This window comes from Pseudophryne corroboree, chromosome 6 (assembly GCF_028390025.1).
Source record: "Pseudophryne corroboree isolate aPseCor3 chromosome 6, aPseCor3.hap2, whole genome shotgun sequence".
In the NCBI taxonomy this organism is placed as follows: Eukaryota; Metazoa; Chordata; class Amphibia; order Anura; family Myobatrachidae; genus Pseudophryne; species Pseudophryne corroboree.
The window spans coordinates 763,227,008-763,235,480 of record NC_086449.1 but is presented as its reverse complement, the minus strand read 5'-3'; positions in this window follow the sequence as shown (position 1 = coordinate 763,235,480).

The window sequence follows — 8,473 nt, the reverse complement described above, 5'->3', positions numbered from 1 at the left end:
CATGAGGCTGGAGAGACTAGAATGGGCACAAGGCTGGAGAAACATAGGTTGGCATGAGACTGGAGGGTCAGGGAGGGCATGAGGCTGGAGAGACAAAAGGGGACATGAGGCTGGAGAGACTAGAATGGGCACAAGGCTGGAGAAACATAGGTTGGCATGAGACTGGAGGGTCAGGGAGGGCATGAGGCTGGAGAGACAAAAGGGGACATGAGGCTGGAGAGACTAGAATGGGCACAAGGCTGGAGAAACAGGTTGGCATGAGACTGGAGGGTCAGGGAGGGCATGAGGCTGGAGAGACAAAAGGGGACATGAGGTTGGTGAGACACAGGGGGGCATGAAGTTGGAGAGGTACAGGGGGAATAAAGCTGGAGAGAAACAGGAGGCTTGAAGCTGGAGAGGACATTTAGAGATGGCACAAAAGAGGCACAGGCTACTGTATATGGTGGCCAAAATAGCTAGTGACACGGCAAATGACAGATCCAAAATACTAGAATATGAAATACGCTCTCCTCAAAATATATTATGTTACAAGGAGTGGTTCAGAATTGTGTAGCTAATTTGATTTGCACATTTTTTTTTACTTTCTATTTTTAGCTTGCGTTGTGCTAAAATGTTGACAACTGCAGAACGAGCCTAATAAAAGAAAGTAATGTCACGTTTTTAGCATATGCGAACCCCAATCTTTTCAACCTATTGAGGATGCTCTTTCTTTTATTAAATTACCAAGGCGACATATGGTGTCCGATTGAAATCTGAATGAAAACAGCTTTTCTGCAGGATTAGAGAAATGCCAACCTTAAACCGGGACATAAACTAATAATAAAATAAACATTGAAACATAACTAAAAACAAAAAGTATGTCTTGCCAAAGTAATGGATTTCTACAGTAACCTTTTGCAGGTCAAAGAAAGACAGATTTAATCAGCGTTGGTATCTGTAAATTGTGCAAGAAGAGCAGAAACAAAAACAGTAGATTTATAAAAAAAAAATCTATATCTGCAATAAATGTGTTATTTGAAGAAATAAGTACTGAAAAACATTTCTAAAGTTGTTGATTATGTGGTAAAGGAAGAGGATCCCTGTTTTTGGTAGGGAGTGGCAAAGGAGAAAGGAGAAGGGCCATTTATTGCCATTTAGAACATAGGGGGTCATTCCGAGTTGTTCGCTCGCAAGCGGATTTTAGCAGATTTGCTCATGCTAAGCCGCCGCCTACTGGGAGTGAATCTTAGCATCTTAAAATTGCGAACGATGTATTCGCAATATTGCGATTACACACCTCGTAGCAGTTTCTGAGTAGCTCCAGACTTACTCGGCATCTGCGATCATTTCAGTGCTTGTCGTTCCTGGTTTGACGTCACAAACACACCCAGCGTTCGCCCAGACACTCCCCCGTTTCTCCGGCCACTCCTGCGTTTTTTCCGGAAACGGTAGCGTTTTTTCCCACACGCCCATAAAACGGCCAGTTTCCGCCCAGTAACACCCATTTCCTGTCAATCACATTACGATCGCCAGAACGATGAAAAAGCCGTGAGTAAAAATCCTAACTGCATAGCAAATTTACTTGGCGCAGTCGCAGTGCGGACATTGCGCATGCGCATTAAGCGGAAAATCGCTGCGATGCGAAGATTTTTACCGAGCGAACAACTCGGAATGACCCCCATAGTATTGGCTCTGGGTTGCGTTAACATCCATGGTCACTTTTATAAAGCCCCAGTCATTATTTCTAATTTCTCTGACGTCCTAGTGGATGCTGGGACTCCGTAAGGACCATGGGGAATAGCGGCTCCGCAGGAGACAGGGCACAAAATAAAAGCTTAAGGATCAGGTGGTGTGCACTGGCTCCTCCCCCTATGACCCTCCTCCAAGCCTCAGTTAGATTTTTGTGCCCGGCCGAGAAGGGTGCAATCTAGGTGGCTCTCCTGAGCTGCTTAGAATAAAAGTTTAGTTTAGGTTTTTTTTTTATTTTCAGTGAGTCCTGCTGGCAACAGGCTCACTGCATCGTGGGACTAAGGGGAGAAGAAACGGACTCACCTGAGTGCAGAGTGGATCGGGTTTCTTAGGCTACTGGACATTAGCTCCAGAGGGACGATCACAGGTTCAGCCTGGATGGGTCACCGGAGCCGCGCCGCCGTCCCCCTTACAGAGCCAGAAGAGACGAAGAGGTCCGGTGAAATCGGCGGCAGAAGACATTCTGTCTTCAGTCTAAGGTAGCGCACAGCACCGCAGCTGTGCGCCATTGCTCTCAGCACACTTAACACTCCGGTCACTGAGGGTGCAGGGCGCTGGGGGGGAGCGCCCTGAGACGCAATATAACAGTATATACCTTAGGTGGCAAAAAGAATACATGACATATAGCTCCTGGGCTATATGGATGTATTTTAACCCCTGCCATTTTTTACACAAAAAAGCGGGAGATAAGGACGTCGTGAAGGGGCGGAGCCTATCTCCTCAGCACACAAGCGCCATTTTCCCTCACAGCTCCGCTGGAAGGACGGCTCCCTGACTCTCCCCTGCAGTCCTGCTTCAGAATCAGGGTAAAAAAGAGAAGGGGGGGCATTTTTGGCAGCAAATAACGATAATAACAGCAGCTATAAGGGAATAACACTTATATAAGGTTATCCCTGTATATATATATAGCGCTGGGTGTGTGCTGGCAGACTCTCCCTCTGTCTCTCCAAAGGGCTAAGTGGGGTCCTGTCCTCTATCAGAGCATTCCCGGTGTGTGTGCTGTGTGTCGGTACACGTGTGTCGACATGTATGAGGAGGAAAATGATGTGGAGGCGGAGCAGTTGCCTGTGTTGGTGATGTCACCCCCTAGGGAGTCGACACCTGACTGGATGATTGTATTTAAACAATTAAGTGATAATGTCAGCAATTTGCAAAAAACTGTTGACGACATGAGACAGCCGGCAAATCAATTAGTGCCTGTCCAGGCGTCTCAGACACCGTCAGGGGCGCTAAAACGCCCGTTACCTCAGTGGGTCGACACAGACCCTGACACAGATACTGAGTCTAGTGTCGACGGTGACGAGACAAACGTAATGTCCAGTAGGGCCACACGTTACATGATCACGGCAATGAAAGAGGCATTGAACCTTTCTGACACTACAAGTACCACAAAGAAGGGTATTATGTGGGGTGTGAAAAAACTACCAATAGTTTTTCCTGAGTCAGAGGAAATAAATGAGGTGTGTGATAAAGCGTGGGTTTCCCCCGATAAAAAACAGCTAATTTCTAAAAAATTATTAGCATTATATCCCTTCCCGCCAGAGGTTAGGGCGCGTTGGGAAACACCCCCTAGGGTAGATAAGGCGCTCACACGTTTATCTAAACAAGTAGCGTTACCGTCTCCTGATACGGCCACCCTCAAAGAACCAGCTGATAGAAGGCTGGAAAATATCCTAAAAAGTATATACACACATACTGGTGTTATACTGCGACCAGCAATCGCCTCAGCCTGGATGTGCAGTGCTGGAGTCGCATGGTCGGATTCCCTGACTGAGAATATTGATACCCTGGATAGGGACAATATTTTGTTAACTATAGAACATTTAAAGGATGCATTACTATATATGCGTGATGCACAGAGGGATATTTGCACCCTGGCATCAAGAGTAAGTGCTATGTCCATCTCTGCCAGAAGAGCGTTATGGACGCGACAGTGGTCAGGGGATGCGGATTCCAAACGGCACATGGAAGTATTGCCGTATAAAGGGGAGGAGTTATTTGGGGCTGGTCTATCGGACCTGGTGGCCACGGCAACGGCTGGAAAATCCACCTTTTTACCCCAGGTCACTTCACATCAGCAGAAAAAGACACCGTCTTTTCAAACTCAGTCCTTTCGTTCCCATAAGTACAAGCGAGCAAAAGGCCACTCCTTTCTGCCCCGGGGCAGAGGAAGAGGAAAAAGACTGCACCATGCAGCCGCTTCCCAGGAGCAGAAGCCCTCCCCTGCTTCTGCCAAGTCTTCAGCATGACGCTGGGGCTTTACAAGCAGACTCAGATATGGTGGGGGCCCGTCTCAAGAATTTCAACGCGCAGTGGGCTCACTCGCAAGTGGATCCCTGGATTCTACAGGTAGTATCGCAGGGGTACAAACTGGAATTCGAGGCGTTTCCCCCTCGTCGGTTCCTGAAGTCTGCTTTACCAAAGTCTCCCTCCGACAGGGAGGCAGTTTTGGAAGCCATTCACAAGCTGTATTCCCAGCAGGTGATAATCAAGGTACCCCTCCTGCAACAAGGAAAGGGGTATTATTCCACGCTGTTTGTGGTACCGAAGCCGGACGGCTCGGTGAGACCAATTTTAAATCTGAAATCCTTGAACACTTACATAAAAAGGTTCAAATTCAAGATGGAGTCACTCAGAGCAGTGATAGCGAACCTGGAAGAAGGGGACTATATGGTGTCTCTGGACATCAAAGATGCTTATCTCCACGTCCCAATATACCCTTCTCACCAAGGGTACCTCAGGTTTGTAGTACAAAACTGTCATTATCAGTTTCAGACGCTGCCGTTTGGATTGTCCACGGCACCTCGGGTCTTTACCAAGGTAATGGCCGAAATGATGATTCTTCTACGAAGAAAAGGCATTTTAATTATCCCTTACTTGGACGATCTCCTGATAAGGGCAAGATCCAGGGAACAGTTAGAAGTCGGAGTAGCACTATCTCAGGTAGTGTTACGTCAGCACGGGTGGATTCTAAATATTCCAAAATCGCAGCTGATTCCAACGACACGTCTACTGTTCCTAGGAATGATTCTGGACACAGTCCAGAAGAAGGTGTTTCTCCCGGAGGAGAAGGCCAGGGAGTTATCCGAGCTAGTCAGGAACCTCCTAAAACCAGGCCAGGTATCAGTGCATCAGTGCACGAGGGTCCTGGGAAAAATGGTGGCTTCTTACGAAGCGATTCCATTCGGAAGATTCCATGCAAGAACGTTTCAGTGGGATCTACTGGACAAATGGTCCGGATCACATCTGCAGATGCATCAGCGGATAACCCTGTCGCCAAGGACAAGGATGTCTCTCCTGTGGTGGCTGCAGAGTGCTCATCTACTAGAGGGCCGCAGATTTGGCATTCAGGATTGGATCCTGGTAACCACGGATGCCAGCCTGAGAGGCTGGGGAGCAGTCACACAGGGAAGGAATTTCCAGGGCTTGTGGTCAAGCATGGAAACATCTCTTCATATAAACATTCTGGAACTAAGGGCCATTTACAATGCCCTAAGTCAAGCAAAACCTCTGCTTCAGGGTCAGGCGGTGTTGATCCAATCGGACAACATCACGTCAGTCGCCCACGTAAACAGACAGGGCGGCACGAGAAGCAGGAGGGCAATGGCAGAAGCTGCAAGGATTCTTCGCTGGGCGGAAAATCATGTGATAGCACTGTCAGCAGTGTTCATTCCGGGAGTGGACAACTGGGAAGCAGACTTCCTCAGCAGACACGACCTTCACCCGGGAGAGTGGGGACTTCACCCAGAAGTCTTCCACCTGATTGTAAACCGTTGGGAAAAACCAAAGGTGGACATGATGGCGTCACGTCTAAACAAAAAACTGGACAGATATTGCGCCAGGTCAAGGGACCCTCAGGCAATAGCAGTGGACGCTCTGGTAACGCCGTGGGTGTACCAGTCAGTGTATGTGTTCCCTCCTCTGCCTCTCATACCAAAAGTACTGAGAATCATAAGAAGGAGAGGAGTAAGAACTATACTCGTGGTTCCGGATTGGCCAAGAAGGACTTGGTACCCGGAACTTCAAGAGATGCTCACGGACGAACCGTGGCCTCTACCTCTAAGAAAGGACCTGCTACTGCAGGGGCCTTGTCTGTTCCAAGACTTACCGCGGCTGCGTTTGACGGCATGGCGGTTGAACGCCGGATCCTGAGGGAAAAAGGCATTCCAGAAGAAGTCATTCCTACTCTGGTCAAAGCCAGGAAGGACGTAACCGCAAAACATTATCACCGCATTTGGCGTAACTAAATATGTTGCGTGGTGTGAGGCCAAGAGGGCCCCTACAGAGGAATTTCAACTGGGTCGTTTCCTTCATTTCCTGCAAACAGGACTGTCTATGGGCCTAAAATTAGGGTCCATTAAGGTTCAAATTTCGGCCCTGTCGATTTTCTTCCAGAAAGAACTGGCTTCAGTACCTGAAGTTCAGACATTTGTAAAAGGGGTGCTGCACATACAGCCTCCTTTTGTGCCTCCAGTGGCACCTTGGGATCTCAATGTGGTGTTGAGTTTTCTAAAGTCACATTGGTTTGAACCACTTTCCACTGTGGACTTAAAATATCTCACATGGAAGGTGTCGATGCTGTTAGCCTTGGCTTCAGCCAGGCGTGTGTCAGAATTGGCGGCTTTATCATATAAAAGCCCTTACTTAATTTTTCATTCTGACAGGGCGGAATTGAGGACTCGTCCTCAATTTCTACCTAAGGTGGTTTCTGCATTTCACATGAACCAACCTATTGTGGTACCTGCGGCTACCAGGGACTTAGAGGACTCTAAGTTGCTTGACGTTGTCAGGGCCTTGAAAATATATGTTTCCAGGACGGCTGGAGTCAGAAAATCTGACTCGCTGTTTATCCTGTATGCACCCAACAAGCTGGGTGCTCCTGCTTCTAAGCAGACGATTGCTCGTTGGATTTGTAGTACAATTCAGCTTGCACATTCTGTGGCAGGATTGCCACAGCCAAAATCAGTAAAAGCCCATTCCACAAGGAAAGTGGGCTCATCTTGGGCGGCTGCCCGAGGGGTCTCGGCTTTACAACTTTGCCGAGCAGCTACTTGGTCAGGGGCAAACACGTTTGCTAAATTCTACAAATTTGATACCCTGGCTGAGGAGGACCTGGAGTTCTCTCATTCGGTGCTGCAGAGTCATCCGCACTCTCCCGCCCGTTTGGGAGCTTTGGTATAATCCCCATGGTCCTTACGGAGTCCCAGCATCCACTAGGACGTCAGAGAAAATAAGATTTTACTTACCGATAAATCTATTTCTCGTAGTCCGTAGTGGATGCTGGGCGCCCATCCCTAGTGCGGATTGTCTGCAATACTTGTATATAGTTATTGTTACAAAAATTCGGGTTATTATTGTTGTGAGCCATCTTTTCAGAGGCTCCTTTGCGTTTATCATACTGTTAACTGGGTTCAGATCACAAGTTGTACGGTGTGATTGGTGTGGCTGGTATGAGTCTTACCCGGGATTCAATATCCTTCCTTATTATGTACGCTCGTCCGGGCACAGTATCCTAACTGAGGCTTGGAGGAGGGTCATAGGGGGAGGAGCCAGTGCACACCACCTGATCCTTAAGCTTTTATTTTGTGCCCTGTCTCCTGCGGAGCCGCTATTCCCCATGGTCCTTACGGAGTCCCAGCATCCACTACGGACTACGAGAAATAGATTTATCGGTAAGTAAAATCTTATTATTTCATTTTTTTCCTGTCATACATCTCATTGTAACTTTTACATTAATCATGAGACTGAAGAAACCTTGGGGCTGTCTTTCTTACCCTGTTATATTTTCAATGTTTGGTCAAAATAAACATAAAATTGTGTTTACCCATAAAGTGCTCCTGAAAAGAAGAAAATGCACTCCATTAAAAGTTATTTATATATATATATATATATATATATATATATTTTTTTTTATATGCACTCACAGGTGCCAGGGGAAACACCAAAAATTTGTCTGATGTTTCCACATGCACCGGTGCGTGCACAAAGATCCAGGCGCAACGTTTAATAATTAGATCACCAATTCATTAATATAGCTTAAATTTAAACTAATCACCAGGCAATTATATAAGCTGCTCCCACTGAATAGCCTAGAGTTAAACTATACTAGATTTGCAGACATACAATACTTAATAGAGAGCGCTTAAATTACAATCACATTTATTAGATATTTAAAAGTAGATAAAAATAAATCACATTTATATACATAAATTATGCATGTATGGCACTTTAAAGGCTGTAAACACTTCAATTGGTGCTAATGAACTATATAGCTCCACAATATTTTTAAAGTTCATAAATGTATAGGCAATCCATAACCATATATTGTATATCTTAATATGTTAGTTTGGCCAGAGTAACTTGATATCCAGTTATTTATATATCCTAGGAATTCTTTGTGTATAAGGATATATGCAATGGCTAGAGCAAATTTGCTGTAGGTGTGAGGTGCACCACATCCAGCAGTCTTCTGCCACCTGATACTTATTCCAGTGTCATCTGCTGATGTAACTATGTTTATTTACCCTGTACTTGTCCTATACTGTCATCAACTGTAAGTTGCTGTTTTCCTGTTTGATTATTTATGTACTCTGTAATGGGTGCTGCGGAACCCTTGTGGCGCCATATAAATAAAGGATAATAATAATAATAATAATGTACCTGCCACAGAGCACCAAGCCCGCCCCATCTATACATGGCCATATGAGAAGATTCTCAAACCTGCCCATGTAGAGATTGGCAAAGC